A 19,413-nucleotide genomic window follows, 5' to 3' on the forward strand; every position below is an offset into this window, starting at 1 on the left:
CCTCCACCGACCTCCCCTCTGGTAATCATCAATTTGTTCTCTATAGTTAAGAGTCTGAAGAAACATATTTTGATTCTGTGGCTTTCAACTCTCTTGGTTTTCTGCTCTTTTCTTCTTTTTCCTCCTCCTCCTCCCTCTCCTCCTCTCTATACCCAACTTGGGGCTTGATCTCACAAACCTGAGAATAAGAGCTGCATGCTCCACCAACTGAGCCAGCCAGGCACTCCAGTTTTCCTCTTTTCTGACCACTCTGGATTCCTTTTACGTTGTTAACTTTGGTATTCCTTGGAGTTCTTTCTGAGCTCCCCTCTAGTTCTCATTTTGTGCCCTGCCTAACTGATACTGTTCATTCCCATGGGTTTAGTTACCGTTTGTTGACCATTCCAAAATGTATATCCCATTCATTCATTTCATAGATATTTAGAGAGTGCTGACTGTGTGCCTGGTGTCCACTGGGGATACAGTGGTGAGCAAAGACAAGATTCTTCTCTCATGAAGTTGACGGCCTGTTAAGAACTTTAGGGCCAGATCTGTCTGTCTGGAGTTTCAGATCCACCTTGCTGGTGTTTCTTGGATATGAATGTCTCCTGACATGTCCAAACCTGAACTTCTCTACCAAGCCTGCTGCTCCTCTGTTCCCTTTGTGAGGGATACCGCTGTCTGCCTGGCCAGATAGCTCATTACCATCCTTAAGTCTTCTCTCTCCTTCACCCCCATTGCTACCTTCTTTTGTTTCCTTTTAAATATTTCTTTTTATTTTATTATTATTATTTTATTTTTTCCAACTTTTAAATATTTCTGGATTCTCTTCTTCCAAATCCATTTCTTCTACTCAGATACAGACTGCCAATGTCTCTTGGCCTGAATCCAAACTCCAAAGAGGTGGGACCTTGTGTCATTCACATTGTCTACCAGTATCTAGCACAAAGAAAGCATCCAGTGAATATCTCTGAATAAATGAATGGGCAACTAAAACTGTCCCCTAACTGATCTATCTGCTTCTAGTATTGCAAACCAATAAATTGCCCATCATACTGTACCAAGTCTTTCCAAAGTGGGAATCTAATCAGATCTTTCTGTACTTAAAAGCCTTCAGTGGCTCTGTCTAAAGTTCTTGAAATGTCTAAAGTTCTTAGGAGACAAGGCATTGTGATCTGGCCACTCCTTATCTCACCAACCTCATCTTTTCGTTTTTGAGCCCTACTGAACACTTGGGAGTTTGTTTGCAAATAGTGTTCTCTCCAGGCCTTCTTAAAAGCTGCCTCTTTGCTTGGCACTCTGTTTCTCTTCTGTTGCCTGGCTAGCGGTATTCATCTTTTCTTTTCTTTTTTTTTTTTTTTTTAATGTTTATTTATTTTTTTTGAGAGAGAGAAAGTGTGAGCGGGTGAGGGGCAGAGAAAGAGGGAGGGGACAGAGGATCTGAAACAGGCTGTTTGCTGACAGCCCAGAGACCCGACTTGGGGCTCAGTAAACTCATGAACCATGAGATCATGACCTCAGCCGAAGTTGGATGCTCAACTGACTGAACCACTCAGGCAGCCCTAACAGTATTCATCTTTCAGATTTCAATTCTGGAAAGCCTTTTATGAACACCTAGGTGTGGTTTGTGCCCCTCTTATATTGTCCCACAACATACCCTGCTTCTCTTCTCGTAGCACTTCCAGTGTTATAGCAAACTAACTGATGGCTTTAATTCCCCCACTAAACTACTGGGATGCAGTAGGTATTTAATAGATATTTGTTAGTTGGTTGGTTGGAGGGATGGATGAATATGCTGAAGGTCAAATGGCTAAGCCTAAATATTTAAAGTTCTCTTTTGTGCATTCAAGTTATTTGTCCTTACCATTGGTGCCAAGTTATGCTAAAACTTCCAAAAAATTCTTCAATAAGTCCTTTGACTTTTGTATGTAAAAAAGCCCCATGACTTCTGAGGAGAGTTCTTGCAGACACTTTACCTACATTGTCCTATACATAGCAGATATTCCAGAACTATTTATGCGTTTAAAAAACTGAAATGTTAACATCGTAGGCATTACTTCTGCATTTGCAAAGGTTGGGCTAGGTGATCTCTTTTTTCATTTATCATTTCTAAAAATTTATTTTTTATTTTGTTTATGTCTTTGTTTGTTGTTTTCTGTTTGTTTTTGGAGGAGGGCTAGGTGATTTTAAAAGTCACGTTAGCATCGTGATTCCCTGATTATTTTAAACTTAATGTGGCTTTCTTTTGTACTTTAATTCACTTTAGATTTGTTTGAATTGCTGCTTGAGAAATAAGTTTGTCTGAATAAAATTTTCACAGAAATGAACGTTAAGTGCCCAAACTGAATTTTAACTGTTTGCTTAGAATCTTTTGATAGACATTTCTAATTAGGATACAGCAGTAGTACTTATAGTAACAAATAAAATAGTAAAACATTTATTTTTGAAGAAAAGTTCGTCCTGAAGAATAGTGAATATTCTATTTCTTTTTATTTTATTATTAATATTTTTTAACGTTTACCTATTTTTGAGAGACATAGCATGAGCGGGGAGGGGCAGAGAGGGAGGGAGACATAGAATCTTGAAGCAGACTCCAGGCTCTGAGCTGTCAGCACAAAGCCCAGAGTGGGGCTTGAACCCACCAACCTTGAGATCATGACCTGAGTCAAAGTCGGACGCTCAACTGACTGAGCCACCCAAGGGCCCCATGAATATTCTATTTCTTGGGCATTGAAACATATTGGTTAAAAGCATTTGCTAGGCTATTATGGTATAAATGAAGTTTATAATTTTTTTAATTTTAGAGAGAGCGCATGTGTGTGCAAGCTGGGGAAGGGGAGGGTCAGAAGGAGAAACTTTAAATGTTTTTTTTAGAGAGCAAGCATGAGTGGGGGAGGGGCAGAGAAAGAGGGGGACAGAGGATCTGAAGTGGGCTCTGTGCTGACAGCAGCAAGCCTGACGTAGGCCAAACCCACGAACTGCAAAATCATGACCCGAGCTGAAGTTAGACACTCAATCTACTGAGCCACCCAGGCGCCTGTAAAATTTCTAATTTCAGTGATCAAGTCCTCAATTTGAATTTTCTTTCAGTTACCTGTTGCCCTAGCCTCATTTTTTGTTACTGCTACCTATTTGTAAACAAATACCTCTTAAAAAATTCAACAGGTTGCATAGAAGTGTGGAATCAAGTAAACAGGCTTTTGTAAAACCAGAAGGGTAACTTTTTCAAAAGGCTATTGTTTGTCTATGGTTCTACTATGAAAATAGTCTACTTGAACTCGTTTGATATGATTTGGGAAACATTTGACAGAAATTACCCACGTATTTGTGGCTCTGTTCAGTTTTAAATCTTTAAAGAATACTTTTATACTAGGATAGGAATTCATCTAGTAATTTACTCAGTTGTTAACCACCTCAAAGCTAGCTGAGGGCCAGGAAGTGAACAAAGATTTCTGAATAGCTAAAATGACTATCTCAAAGTCTGTGTAATAAAGTTCATGATCTTGGCCTCCTGAATAAACATTTGAAGGCAAAGTACTTGTTCATAGTATCCTTATTTTATTTTTTTGTTATTTATCAAAAAAAATTTTTTTTTAATGTTTGTTTATTTTTGAGAGAGAGAGCTACAGAGTGTGCACAGAGGAGGGGGCAGAGAGAGAGGGAGACACAATCTGAAGCAGGCTCCAGGCTCCAGGCTCTGAGCTCTGAGCTGTCAGCACAGAACCCAACACCAGGCTCGAACTCAGAGCCAGGAGATCATAACCTGATCTGAAGTCTGATGATGCTTAACCGATTGAACTACCCAGGTGCCCCCATAGTAGCCTTATTTTATTTTATTTTATTTTATTTTATTTTATTTTATTTTATTTTATTTATTTATTTATTTTTTTTTTCATAGTATCTTTATTTTAAATAAAATAGTTTCTTAGCCCTCACCAGGTTATAAACAGCAAATTAACAGAGTATCTATTAGAGGGATGCCTAGGTGGCTTAGTCAGTTAAGCGTCCAACTTTGGCTCAGGTCATAATCTTGTGGTTGGTGGGTTTGAGCCCTGTATGGGGCTCTCCACTGGTGGTGGGGAACCTGCTCGGAATTCTCTCTTCCTCTCTGCTCCTCCCCAACTTGTGTGGGCTCTCTTTCTCTTAAATAAATAAATACACTTGAAAAAAGGTGCCCTGGTCAGGGGCAAGGGCAGTGGGGTCAGATTGCCTTAGTTCAAGTCCTGGCTCTGTTACATTCTAACTGTAAGCATGGACAGGTTTCTTAATGCCAAACCTCAATTTCTTAATTGTAAATAAGGATAATAATAGTAACTTCCTTACAGGAATATTGTGAGGATTATACAAGAAAAATGAGCTTTTCAAAGCTCTAGGCATTTGGTTAAGTACTAAATGTTGCCTGGATGTCTGATACCAACCTACCTATCCATCTGTCTCATTTATTCATTTGTAAAAGAGATGTTAATTAAACACTTTGTGCCCAGACGTGAGGTACAAGAATGAATAGTCTAGGGTCTTGCATTGAGGTGCTCGTAGTCTGGTGGGAAGGCTAATGTAAATAAGTAGGGCAGGTTTACGTAAGCATTTTAAACAAGTCCTGTTTATACGAGATGCTAAAAGCCTAACAACCTGAGGGATAGCTTTCACAGAGACAGGGTGGCATTTAACTGGGTTATGTGTCACAGATCCAAAGCATGAGAGGCTCGGGCACCTGGTTGGCTCAGGTAGTGGAGCATGCGACCCACTACGAGTGGGTCGTGAGTTTGAGCCCCATGTTCGGTGTAGAGATTACTTAAAAATAAAATCTTTGAACAAAAAAAAAACTCTGAGAGGTTTAAAGTGTGTAACATATTCAGAAAACTACAAAAACATGACATTTATTTTTTTGGTATATTTAAGTAGTAAATATTAGTTTTCCATATGTTCTTTAAAAGAATGTACTAGTACTTATGCCATATAGGGGTAGCAAGAATTGAGGTTTAACATAATCAAGAGTCAGAAATTAAGGACAGGTACTGTCAAATTTGGGTTTTTATCTGGAAGGCATCACTTACTGTAATACAGTATGGCTTATAATCGTGATTCACCGTGATTCATAATGATGCTTCTTATCAACATAAGGTTACATTTTATTTGATATGCTTCTTTCAAGGAGGTAAGTGTATATGAAACTCTAAAAACTTTTTTTCTGTTGGTGGAGAAACCTCTTACATTTTATTTTATTTTCTGTAACAAATTCTAGAAACATTTTTAATTGAAATATGTGATAGGTGATAAGGTTTTGGGATGATGGTGGGGTTCAGAGCTGATGGCCAAGAAAGAATTCTTGAAGAAGTCGTTGGTGCAAAAAGGTGATTTTATTAAAGCATGGAACAGGACGCAAGGGCAGATGGAGTGGTGAAGAGTGGCTCCCCAAATACTGTGGAGGTCGGGGAGGTAAAGTCAAAAGGGAAGTTTCCAAAGAGATTTTCATATGCTCAAGATGCACTGATTTCTGGAGGCCTGGCTATTGTCAAGCCAAGGTTGTTTTTACCTCTAGGAAAGCATTAACATTAAGGTAGTAGGGAGTTCCTGGAGAAATGTTTCACTCTGCCTGCCTTAAGTATTTGTCAGTGGGCTGCAAGTTATAAGGAAACTTAATTTTGTCTGCCAGTTCCTTCTTGCCTTTGTTCCCCACATCACTGTGGAGGGGAGGGTGATACTGAGGCTCCAGGAAACTGAGTCTATAGGTTTCTGGAGATTGGGCTATTGGTAAGATTGCCTTTTTCTTGTCATTTACTAAGATATTTGTATACTGAGACTCTATCAGTTTAACCATTTGTTTTCTGTTGTTTCCTTTGTCCTTGGGCAGCCTGGAGTGCCTGAGTAATGTCACACATACCCCACCTGGTGGGAGGTGGGTAATGCTAGCTTGTGCTTGGGCCTCAGCTTGTCTTATGCTCCCTCATCAATAGGGGGGCCCCTGGGTGGCTCAGTCAGTTAAGTGTCCCAACTCTTTTTTTTTTTTTTTTTAAGTTTATTTATTTATTTTGAGAAGACAGTGACAGCACCATTGTGTGTGTGTGGGGCGGTTTGCAGAGAAAGGGGGGTACAAAATCCCAAGCAGGCTCCATGCAGAGACTGATGTGGGGCTCAAACTCATGAAACTATGAGATCATGACCTGAGCTGAAACCAAGAGTCAAGACAAACAGCCGACCGAGCCACCCAGGTGCCCCAAGTGTCCAACTCTTGATTTCGGCTCAGGTTGTGATCTCATGGTTTGTGGGATCGAGCCCCGAGTCAGGCTCTGCATGGACAGTGCAAAGCCTGCTTGGGATTCTCTCTCTCCCTCTCTTTCTCTGTCTTTCTCCCACTCACGTGTTCTTTGTCTCAAAAAATAAATGAGGGGCGCCTGGGTGGCTCAGTCGGTTGGGCATCCTACTTTAGCTCAGGTCATGATCTCACGGTCTGTGAGTTCAAGCCCCGCGTCGGTCTCTGTGCTGACAGCTCAGAGCCTGGAGCCTGTTTCAGATTCTGTGTCTCCCTCTCTCTCTCTGACCCTCCACCATTCTTGCTCTGTCTCTCTCTGTCTCAAAAATGAATAAACGTTAAAAAAATTTAAAAAAAAAAAAAAAAGAAAAAAAAATAAATGAGTACACTTTAAAAAAGTAAGATAGTTGTGATAGAAATGTTTTGGTGTTTCAGCTTTTTCTTAAGAATATGGTTATGAAGACTACTTCATTTCTTAGTGATACTAATCAACTGATAGTATTAATATTGTTGACTTTGAAAATTTTCATTTCTGGGGCGCCTGGGTGGCTCACTTGGTTAAGTGTCTGATTCTTGATTTTGGCTCAGGTCATGATCTCACAGTTTGTGGGTTCAAGCCCCACGTTGGGCTCTGTGCTGACAGCTCAGAGCCTGCTTGGGATTCTCTGTTTCCCTCTCTTTCTGCCTCTTTCCTGCTTGCTCTGTCTCTCTCTCTCAAGAAACATAAACATTTTTTAAAAAAGAAAATTTTCGTTCCCTCAACAGACTGTATGTATTTAATTAGATTAACCTGATTTTTTCTTTCTGTGAAAATTTCACTTTATATAGTTGTCAACATATTTTTTTTCCTTAAAAATTTTTATTGTGATAAAATATACATAACATAAAATTTATCATTTTAACCACTTTTAAGTGCATAATTCAGTGGTATTAAATACATTCCTATTGTGCAACCGGAAGCTCCTTCCATCTCTAGAACTTTTTCATCATCTGAAATTGAAACTCCATACCAACGAAACTGTAGTTCCTGGTTCTCCCTTCTCGCCACTGGCAACTATCATTCTGTGTTCTGTTCTTATGAATTTGACTACTTTAGGTACTTGGTGTAAATGGAAATATTTGCCCTTTTGTGTCTGACTCATTTCACTTAGCATGTTTTTAGGGTTCATCCCTCTGTAGCATGTATCCTAATTTCATTCCTTTTTAAGGCTGAATAATGTTCCATTATATGTATATACAAGTCTCTTATCAGATATATAACTTGCTAATATTTTCTCCCATTCTGTGGGTTGTCTTTTTATTTGTTTTTTTTACTTTATTTTTTCTAAGTTTATTTAAGTAATTTCTTCACCCAATGTAGGGCTTGAATTCATGACCCTGAAATCAAGAGCCGCACTCCCTTTGGACTGAGCCAGCCAGGCACCCCTAAATTAACAGTAGTCTGAATGGATATATGGACCAATCTCTCCAGAAACCCTGGCAAAGGGTTCCAGTTTCTGTTTGAAACATGGGGCTCAAACTCACGACCCTGAGACCAAGACTTCGATGCTATTCCGAGCCAGCCAGTTGGCCTTTGAGTTATTTATTTTGAGAGAGAAAGAGGGGGGGGGGGGGGAGAGAGAGAGAGAGAGAGAGAGAGAGGGAGGGAGAGAGAAAATGAACGGGGGAGGGGCAGAGAGAGACTCCCAAGAGCCCACAGGGAGCTCGATCTCATGACCATGAGATCATGACCTGAGCTGAAATCCAGTGCCCCGTTGAGTTACTTTTTATATGTGGAGTTCAAATTAATTCCTTTGCGTGTGGAAATTCAGTTCCCCAATAGCATTTGTTGATGAGACTGTTCTTTTCCCATTGAATTTTTTTGATACCCTTGTTGAAATACAATTGACCATAAATCTGAGGGTTTATTTCTTGACTCTTAATTCTAGCCTTTTGATCTATATATCTGTCCTTAAGCCAATACCACCCTGTTGTGGTTACTGTCATTTTTTTTTTTTTAATGCTTATTTATTTTTGAGAGAGACAGAGTGTGAGCGGGGGAGGGGCAGAGAGAGAGGGAGACACAGAGTCTGAAGCAGGCTCCAGGCTCTGAGCTTGTAGACACAGAACCTGACACCGGGCTCGAACCCACCCATGAGCAATAAGATCATGACCTGAGCTGAAGTTGACCGCTTAACCAACTGAGCCACCCAGGGGCCCTGGTTACTGTCATTTTGTAATAAGTTTTGAAATTGAGGAGCATGTCCTCCAATTGTGGTCTTTTTAAAGATTACTTTGGTAAAAGCAAAACAAAACAAAAATAAAGATTACTTTGGTTATTCTGGGTCCCCCTAATTTCCATATGAATTTTAGGGTCAGTTTGTCAATTTCTGCAAAGGAGCAGCTTGGGTTTTCATAGGGACTTTGTTGAATTTGTAGATCAGTTTGAGGACTATTGTCATCTTACCAATATTAGGTCTCCTGATTCATGAACATGGGATGGCTTTCCATTTATTTAAATTTTGTTTCTTTCTTGGGGCGCCTGGGTGGCGCAGTCGGTTAAGCGTCCGACTTCAGCCAGGTCACGATCTCGCGGTCCGTGAGTTCGAGCCCCGCGTCAGGCTCTGGGCTGATGGCTCAGAGCCTGGAGCCTGTTTCCGATTCTGTGTCTCCCTCTCTCTCTGCCCCTCCCCTGTTCATGCTCTGTCTCTCTCTGTCCCAAAAATAAATAAACATTGAAAAAAAAAAATTAAAAAAAAAAAAATTTTGTTTCTTTCAACAATGTTTTGTTGTTGTTAGAATAAAAGTTTTACTTTTTTTTGTTAAAATTTATGTCTAGGCATTTAGTTCTTTTTGATACAATCGTAAATGGAATTGTTTCCTTAATTTCATTAAAAAAATAATTATTTTAAAGTAAACTCTACCCCCAATGTGGGGCTTGAACTCATGACCCCAAGATCAAGAGTCAGATGCACTGCTGACTGAATTGCAGCTTAATTTCATTTTCTGATCATTGAAAGTGTTTAGAAGCACACTTGATTTTTGTATATCGATCTTTTATCCTGCCGAGCTTATTTATTCTAATAGGTTTTTTTGTGGATTCTTGAAGATTAAAAAAAAATTTTTTTTTGATGTTTATTTACTTTTGAGAAAGAGAGAGAGAGACACTGTGAGTGGGGGAGGGGCAGAGAGAGAGGGAGACAGAACCTGAAGCAGGCTCCAAGCTGTCAGCAAGGAGCATGACGTGGGGCTCAACCCCACAAACTGTGAGATCATGACCTGAGCCAAATTTGGACGTTTAACTGACTTGAGCTACCCAGGAGCCCCAAGCATCTGACTCTTGATTTTGGCCCAGAGAGCCCAATGCAGGGCTCCAACTCCTGAACTGTGAGATCATGACCTGAGCTGAAGTCGGAAGCTAAACAGACTGAGCCACCCAGGCACCCATAGCTGTTTATTTTTACTTAAGATACTTATCATAAATAAAAAATACAGAACATTGGGGCACCTGGCTGGTTCAGTCGGTTGTGTGTTTGACTTCAGCTCAGGTCATGATTTTGCAGTTCTTGAGTTTGAACCCCGCATCAGGCTCTCTGCTGACAGCTCACAGTCTGGAGCCTGCTTGGGATTCTGTGTCTCCTTCTCTCTCTGCCCCTCTCCTGCTCACGCTCTGTCTCAATCCTTCTCAAAAATAAATAAACATTAAAAAAAACTTTTTTAAAAATACAGAACATTAAAGACAAAGGTAAAGTTGCCTTCTGGAAGGGCAGTGGTACCGGAAGGAAAATAAAGGTGACCTATGAATTTGGTGTATATTTTATCTTTTTTTTTTTAGACATTTTCTACAGATCATCTATAAATTATGTGCCGTATTGCTTTGGGATTATTTTGGGATAAGTATTTTTTCCCTAAATATTATTACATTTTCATATAATTTTATAGTTTGTTTATTCATTGTTTTTTTTACCTGTCTATGATGATACATACATATATATCTAGTTCTTTTGTTTTAACTGCTGTGCATACCATCATATGAATGTGCCGTATGCCATTATCCATCCTTCTATTGATGAAAGTTCTGAGTTATTTCCTGTGTTATATATTACCACATTATGTACTACAAACTCTGCTGTAGTAACATTCAGTGGACATGTAAGAGCTTCTCAAAGATACATACTTTAAAATAAGCTGCCAGATTTTAGAATATTTGTAAACTTAACTAGGTATGGCCACAGAACCTGTCAATGGGGTGTAGTGATTTATATTCCAACTGGGAGTGTGTAAGAGTTACTTTCCTGTATCTGCCAACACTTGACACACTCAGACTTTTTGGCTTTAGTTTCTAATCTGATATTTGTGAAACAAGCTTTTAATTTGCTTTTCTCAGATCACTAGTGTGGTTGAGCATATTTTCTTACATTTATTCTCCCTTCTTTTTCTGTGAATTGCCTGTTCAGTTTCATTTACTCATAACTGGCAACAACCTATGACTAGATAGATCAAAATTATACTTTACAGTGGCTTTATAGTATTCCCTTATATGATCGTCACTGGGGAACCTGTACTTAATTTTTAATTTTAATTTTATTTATTTTTGTTAAATTCTTTTTAATGTTTATTTTTGAGAGAGAGACAATACAAGTGAGGGAGGGGCAGAGAGAGAGGGAGACACAGAATCCCAAGCAGGCTCCAGGCTCTGAGCTGTCAGCAAAGAGCCCGACACGGGGCTCCAACCCACTAAACATGAGATCATGACCTGAGCTGAAGTCAGAAGCTTAACTGACTGAGCCATCCAGGTGCCCCAATTTTTTTATTTTGAGAGAGAGAGAGAGAGAGAGAGAGAGAGAGAGAGAGAGAAAGAAAGTGTGTGAGCAGGGGAAAGGGACAGAGGGAGTGAGAGAATCCCAAGCAGGCTCCATGCTCAACGTGGAGCCCAAGGTGGGCTTGATCTCATGACCCTGGGATCATGACCTGAGCTGAAATCAAGAGTTGGATGCTCAACTGACTGAGCCACTGAGATGCCCCTGTACTTAATTTTTAAATTTTATTTTAAAGTTTTACTTACTTATTTTGAGAGAGAGAGAGAGAGAGAGAGAGAGAGAGAGTGAGAGTGAGCAGGGGGAGATTAGAAAGGGAAGGAGGGAGAGGATTCCAAGCAGACTCCGTAACGCCAGCAGAGCCTGATGTGGGGCTTGTTCTCATGAACCGTGAGATCATGACCTGAGCTGAAACCAAGAGTTAGATGCTTAACCAACTGAGCCACCCAGGTGCCCCAATTTTATTTAAAAAAAAAGTTTAATTCCAGTACAGTTAACATAAATATATGGAATGCTTCAGAAATTTGTGTGTCATCCTTGCACAGAGCCATGCTAATTTTCTCTGTATGTTTCTATTTCATTTTTATTTTTGAGAGCCGGGAAGGGGCATAGAGAGAGGGTGACACAGAATCTGAAGCAGGCTCTAGGCTCTGAGCTGTCGGCACAGAGCCCGACGCGGGGCTCGAACTCACAGACAGTGAGATCATACCGGAGCAGAAGTCAGATGCTCAACCGGCTGAGCCACCCAGGCATCCCCTATCTCTCTGTTTTATGTGTGCTGCTGAAGTGAGCATGGGGAATCTGTACTTTAAGAGTCCTAAGAGATGTATCATCCAAATGCAACGTAGGGACTTTGGATCCTGGCTATGAACATTCATGAGATAACCAGGAAAATCTGAATGGTGACTGGATATTCCCTATTATTTCATTAAGGATTGGGAAATGGTGCTATTCTAACTCAGTTTTTCCTTCAGCATTTTTACCTGATTTTCTTATAAAAGAGAACTTCTCCCTTATCAACTGTTCAATTACCTAAGGTATAGTTTGTACACGAAAGAGAGGCTAAAGTGCTCTATTCTTCAGTTCATACTTTTATAATCTATAAGAGCTCTTCCTTGTTCTTGTTCTTCCCCTGCCCCCACCTCTTTCTAAAAATAGCATACTGTTCCGGTTTCATGGATGCAGTGAGTTTTCTTTGGTCTCTGAGTATATTAATTATAGTTTTCATTTGTTCCCTGTTTTGTCTGTTTCCTCGGAGTCCCATTTTTTTTCTGATAGTTTTGGTCTCTTTTTCAGGTTTGAGCTTCAAGTGCCTGATAACCCTTAATTATCTCTTCATGTTATAAGCGTGAGGCACTAAAAAAAGGAGGGCCAGAAGCTTTGTGTATCTGGAAGCAGTTTATTGCCTATTGGGAACCCAGATTTCAGTATCCCATGGTCTTATATCTCAGAGGTATTTGAGTTTTGCCAAGGAAAGATATTCTCAAGGGGAGTGAGTGGTAGAGAAGCCGAGTCACTTGAGAATCTGGGTGAGGGCAGGAATGGGAAGGGGACGGTCAGTATTGCTACTTGGTATGTAGATTTTTACTTACTTCATTTCTTCCCATTTGGCACCTATTTGTTACCGGTATTTCCTTGTCTAGCATCTCTCTTACTGAGTTTATTCTGAAAACACACTTCCTGTGTAGGTGGACAGAAGAACCACCTGGGTGCTCTGGGATGGCACTGGGGATGTATTAGGGATGTTACTACTAACTTTTACTAGTTCTTTTAGACTTCTACTTTTCCCCCATTTTAGCCCCATCCTCACCCCAGCTCTCTAATTACATAGTTTTCATCATATGCCTCTGTCATAATGTATTTATCCACTATCTGTTGATGGACATTGAATTACCTTCCGGTTTTTAGCTGTTATTACAAATAGTGCTTCAATGAATATTCTTGTACATGTGCCTTTGTACATACTTATTTGATTAACAAAATTTTTAAAAATTTTTTAACATTTATTTATTATTGAGAGACAAAGAGACACAGAGTGTGAGCAGGGGCAGGCTCCAGGCTCTGAGCTTTCAGCACAGAGCCTGACGTGGGGCTCCAACTCACGAACTGTGAGATCATGACCTGAGCCGAAGTCGGACACTCAACTGATGGAGCCACCCAGGCGTCCCAAATTACTTCTTTTTTTTAAAGTTTATTTATTCATTTTGAGAGGCAGGGGAGAGGACAGAGAGAGGCTCAGTCTCACAAACCATGAGCTCATGTATGACCTGAACCAAAATCAAGAGTTGGACGCTTAACTAACTGAGCCACTCAGGTGCCCAATAAATGATTTCTTAATAATATTTCATGTTTAATCAGTATACACATTTCTCAGTTGTCTCATAAAAATAGTTTTAAAAATTATTTTATTTTATTTATTTTTATTTTTGAGAGAGAGAGAGAGAGACAGAGTGCGAGCAGGGGAGGAGCAGAGAGAGAGAGGGAGACAGAATCCGAAGCAGGCTGCAGGCTCCAGGCTCTGAGCTGTCAGCCAGAGTCCAGCGTGAGGCTCGAACTCATGAACTGCGAGATCATGACCTGAGCCGAAGTCGGTCGCTTGACTGACTGAGCCACTCAGGCACCCCAAACAAATATATTTTTTAAAATGTTTATTTATTTCTGAGACAGAGAGGGACAGAGCATGAGTGGGGGAGGGGCAGAGAGAGAGGGACACAGAATTTGAAGCAGGCTCCAGGCTCTGAGCTGTCAGCCCAGAGCCCGACGTGGGGCTTGAACTCATGACCTGTGAGATCATGACCTGAGCCGAAGTCGGTCACTCAACCAACTGAGCCACCCAGGCGCCCCTCAAAGTTACTATTTTTAAGGGCTTTTCTTTTTTTGGCTCTTGAATCTTTACTCCAATTAGGAACAGTCTCTAGGGTTTTTTTTTTTTTTTTTTTTTTTAAACTTGGTGAGCTTAGCTTTTCAAAGTATTCATTTGTTTTTTTCTCCACAACAGTGGAGAAAAACAGCCCCTATAGGCCATCTGGACTTGAAACCATTTTGCTTCATCACAAAGCTTATTCTTTTTAGATCCTAACATAAGTCTGTATTGTCTATGGAGTTTTTGTTTTGTTTTGTTTTTTGTTTTTGTTTTTTTAACAGTGTCTAGTTGCTCTCAGGAGAGTTCTGTCTGAAGTTAATGTCAGTGTTGTTGGCTGATTAGTAATTGAGAGGGGCAAAGGGTATCTAGTGAAGAAGGATTTATCATACATGCTAAAAAAAAAGCCATGTATGCATGGGCTCTTACTCTCCCCACCACACACTTTTTTAAAGAAGTGTGTTGGTGACAGAGGACATAAAGACGGAGACAAAAAGGGGTGAAGGGAGGGATGTGTACTCCACAGCAACATACCTGAGTGGCTCTGACAGACTCCCGTGCTGGAGGGGAGTAGCTAGAGCTTTCCAGGGTTGGATGCTTTTGTAATTTGAAAAACTGCCCTTCTCCTGCCTTGATTTTGATATTGCCCTAACCCCAGCATTTGCTAAATGTAGTGGAGGCAGACCAGCTTCATGAAGTTATTCCACTGGCAAGAAGTAAAGTCACACTTAATCAATTATGAATGCCCATAGGCTTCTATTTTTAAAATAATATATACTGTTTATGTTTGGGAGAGAGAAAGAGACAGAGAGAGACAGAGTGCAAGCAGGGAAGGGGGCAGAGAGAGAGGGAGACTGAATCTGAAGCAGGCTCCAGGCTGTGAGCTGTCAGCACAGAGTCCAACACGGGGCTCGAACCTATGAACCTTGAGATCATGACCAGAGTCAAAGTCACTTAATCGAAGTGAGCCACCCAGGCACCCTGCCAATAGGCTTCTTTTTAGTATCCATTTACTTTGTTTTTTGAGCATGTACTTACTTTCCCCGCCCCCTCCTTCAAAATGTCTCCGGCTGGGATAAAGCCTCAAGTCCTGTAAAAATACAGCATTAGATGCAGATTTGGGTTGATAAAAGGAAATCTAGTTGTAATTGGAACTCTCTTGTAAGTACCTTTATAGGAAAGAATGATATCTATAAAATGAATCTATTTTCTACATTCTTTTTAGAGTCTTTCTGGGATGGATCCACACTTCTATATCCTAGTGCTGACATACTCCACCCTGTATTGTAGCTTTCGACTTCAACAGATCTAGTGTAAGGTCATGGCATATAGCATGAACTGTATATAATTAAAGTGGAATTCTCCCTTCACACTGATTTTCCTCTCTCAGTATCCTATTTCAGAGTATGGTTTTGACTAATTGTAGTTAGAAAAACACCCATAATCATTTTTGGTTAGTTAAGCGGTAATATTAATGTTTAATTTGGCAACTTTTCTAATCTGAAATGTAAATGAAGGTTCATCTTTAGCTTCACTACCATTGAGGAGGTATAGGCCTTCAGTATGCGTTTTTCCACTTTCCTTTATTCTTTTAAAATATGTAAATAATACATATTTATTGTACGAAAAAAACCCCAACAAACAATGCAACTTTAGGCTACTTAAGGATAAGGGCTATTAAAAGAGATAAAATCACCTTTAATCCCACCACTGCTAAATAGCCACTATGAGCGTTTTAATATATGCTTCCACATCTTTTCTTTTGCTTATTTATTCCTCTGGTATATAAATTTAGGATCATACTACATATAACAAAGTCCTTAAAGAATATATGAAAAATAACACCGCTCTCATACATTCTTTAAAGCCTGTGATCCATATTGCTAACCTGCAGGTGGGTTGTGCTAGTTACACTCCAAATAATGAGATAGCTTATTTACAGATAAAAATCCCAAGGGGCAGTTGCCTTAATCAATTAAAAAAAAAATCAATTTTACGGGCACCTGGTGATTTAGTTGGTTAAGCATTTGACTTTAGCTCAGGTCATGATCTCGCGGTTCATGTGTTCGGGCCCCAAATCAGGCTCTGTGGTGACAGCCTGGAGCCTGCTTCAGATTCTGTGTTTCCTTCTGTCTCTACTCCTCCCCCGCTCATGCTCTGTCTGTATCTCAGAAATAAACATTAAAAAAATATATATCAATTGTATTATATTAACTTTTACCTACTTCCTTTGCTGTTTTAATTTTTACTTAAATTCCAGTTAACGTACAGTTTAATATTAATTTCAGGTGTACAATATAATGATTCGACATTTCCATATATGACCCGGTGTTCATCACAAGTGTTACCAAGTCTGTTTCTTTGTTTGCCTCTCTCTTTTTCCCTTTGCTCATTTTGTTTCTTAAATTCCACATATGAGTAAATTCATATGGTATTTGTCTTTCTCTGACTTACTTCACTGAGCATTATATTCTCTACCTCTATCCACGTTGTTGCAGATGGCAAGATTTCATTCTTTTTTTTTTTTTTTTTCAACGTTTATTTATTTTTGGGACAGAGAGAGACAGAGCATGAACGGGGGAGGGGCAGAGAGAGAGGGAGACACAGAATCGGAAACAGGCTCCAGGCTCTGAGCCATCAGCCCAGAGCCCGACGCGGGGCTCGAACTCACGGACCGCGAGATCGTGACCTGGCTGAAGTCGGACGCTTAACCGACTGCGCCACCCAGGCGCCCCAAGATTTCATTCTTTTTTTATGGCTGAGTAATATTCCAGTGTATACATATATGCCACATCTTCTTTATTCATTCTTCAATTGATGGACAGTGAGGCTGTTTCCATAATTTGGCTATTGTAGCTTTGTTTATTTCAGATAAGCAATATCACCAGCTCCATCATTGGTTAAGCCGGAAATCGGTCTTCTTTCCTCATTTTTCCTTCTCTCTTCTCCCTTACGTTCTTTCAGTCACCAATTGTGTATATTTTCCCTCCAACAAATTATCTTGAATTCATCCTTGTCTCCATTCTCCCTGCCACTGTTCATAATCCTCTCTCCTTTGGACTATTGTGGTGACCTTTGGTCTCTCTCCCTTTACACACCCTGGTTCTCCTCTCAAACTCCCTCAGCTCCCTCCATTGAATTTCCCATATGGTCTCACACTGAGCTTTCCAAAGGAGGAGTGGAGTTCAGTATCTCTGATATGATCCAGTATTCTGCAAGGTCCTGTAGGATTTGGTCCTTAATTGTCCAGCCTCATCTCCAGCCATCCTCTTTAACTTGTCTTTGAGCTTGGCCATTCTGGATGCCCTTGGTTTCTTTCAGCCTCTCTTTGCTTGATGAACTTTTATTTATCTTTCAGGTCTCAGCTCAAATGTCTCAGGAAGGTTTTCCCATAGTCTCTCATATCAAGTTAGTCCCCCATTTTATACTTCTCTTTTTTTTTTCAATTTTTAATCAGTTTGTTCGTTTGTTTATAATGTTTATTTTTGAGAGAGAAAGAGAGCGTGCGCGAGCGTGGGGGAGGGGCAGAGAGAGAGAGAGAGAGAGAGAGAGAGAGAGACGGTGGGCTCGGCAAGGACAGCAGAGAGCCCCATGTGGGGCTTGAACTCACAAACCGTGAGATCATGACCTGAGCTGAAGTCGGGTGCTTACCCGACTGAGCCACCCAGGCGCTCCCCTGCCCCCATCATTAGTATTTTAAATGAGGGTGGCAGATGTACATTTCCAAACCAAGATATAATAACACATTTAAAATTGGGACTTTTATGAACAGAGAGAATTTTAAAAGATGATTTTAAAAGAAATCAACATTCACTATTTTTATAAATGGTGGAAAATCATTCTTGATTTCTTGTAGACCTTGAAGATGCACTAAGTTTGCGTAGTTTTATCTTTCATATATTTGTGTTCCTGAGGAAAGGATCTATTTTCATAAGATTCTCCAAGGAGTTCATGATTCCAAAAAGCTTAATTTAGGATCTGCTGTTTAGAATAAGAGTGAAAACAAACATATACACCCTTGTGAGAGATGGTAGTTCGTTTTGTACTCTCTAAGTTTATGTTTTAATTTGCTTGAAGGAAAGCACTGGCATTATGTATTTGCTTTGCAATATTTTCATTATTGCCAGTCCCTTCCTGTGAAGGGAAACTGCAGAAACAAGAGATTTACGTTTGGAGATACATAGCCCTGCCAGTCCATGAACTGTCACGTCATTTTGGGGCGGGGGGGGGGGATCTCTTTTTTTTCTTTTGCTGTATTTACTTGAGGTGATATAGATATAAAGCCTCAGTAGTCATAAAAAAATGTGAACAATATTGAAACATGAATCATCTAGGTAGGTGTAAATAATGCTTGTACAGTAAGCAGATAGTAGTGTAGTGACTGCTAAACAGTTATGGATTATTCATGCCCTTCTGTAGCCAAACTGGGTCGCTAAGAAACAAAGCAAACATGAAGCTGTGTGTTCATGATGATGTTTCTTCTATCAGAGGTTCTGAATAGGCAGAATAGTAGTAAGGCTTTTTTTTTTTTTTTCCAGCTTTATTGAGAAATAATTGATGTATAACATTGTGGAAGGTTAAGGTGTACAGTGTAATGAGTTTTTAAAAAATGTTTATTTATTTATTTTAAGAGAGAGAGCGAGGGTGAGCCTGGGAGCAGCAGAGAGATGGGGAGAGAATCCTATGCAGGATTCTGAGCTGTCAGCTCAGAGCCCGACACAGAGCTCGATCCCACCAACCGTGAGATCATGACCAGAGCTGAAATGAAGAGCCAGATGCCCAACCCACTGAGCCACCCAGGCAACCCTATAATGATTTGAGATATGTATATATTGCAAAATGATTACCACAAGTAAGGTTAGTTAACATCATGTCACATAATTAGTTTTTGTTTTTGTGGTGAGAACTTACAAAATCTTCTTTTAGTGACTTTCAAATGTATAGTTCAGTGGTGTTATCTATAATCACCATTCTGTACATTACATCCCCAGAACTTACTCATCTTGTAACTGAAGTTTGTGCCCTTTGACCACCTTCACCATTTTCCCCTACCCCTACCCCTACCCCCTGCTCCTGGCAACTACCAATCTGTTAGTGGTAAAGATTTTTGTTAGAAGTTCAGTAGCACATCATTAAAAAATTTTTTTCTTAACGTTTATTTATTATTGAGAGACAGGGAGAGACAGAGCATGAGCATGGGAGAGGCAGAGGGAGGAGACACAGAATCTGAAGCAGGCTGCAGGCTCTGAGCTGTCAGCACAGAGCCCGATGCGGGGCTCGAACTCACAGACTGCGAGATCATGACCTGAGCCAAAGTCAAACACTTAACCGACTGAGCCACCCAGGTGCCCAATAGCACATCATTTTAAATGTTACTTGGTACACATCTACTGTATGTTCTTTTTTTTTTAATTAATTTTATTTTTTTAAATTTACATCCAAATTAGCATATAGTGCAATAATGATTTCAGGTCTACTGTCTGTTCTTTAAAACAGCCTTTTATCCATAGCACAAAAGAAGCCTAAAA

At 40.0% G+C, this 19,413-nt stretch overlaps 1 protein-coding gene and 1 non-coding gene across 7 annotated transcripts in view; one reads left to right on the forward strand and one right to left on the reverse strand.

Annotated features, from left to right (window-relative positions):
• SPAG9 (sperm associated antigen 9) overlaps positions 1-19,413 on the forward strand; it is a 134,027-nt gene that overhangs the window by 11,660 nt on the left and 102,954 nt on the right. The gene's annotated exons all lie outside the window — the stretch shown is intronic.
• Positions 11,526-11,629, reverse strand: LOC122486197. Its single transcript, XR_006298054.1, has one exon. It is a non-coding gene; the product is annotated as a U6 spliceosomal RNA (small nuclear RNA).

Source organism: Prionailurus bengalensis, chromosome E1 (assembly GCF_016509475.1).
Source record: "Prionailurus bengalensis isolate Pbe53 chromosome E1, Fcat_Pben_1.1_paternal_pri, whole genome shotgun sequence".
NCBI lineage: Eukaryota > Metazoa > Chordata > Mammalia > Carnivora > Felidae > Prionailurus > Prionailurus bengalensis.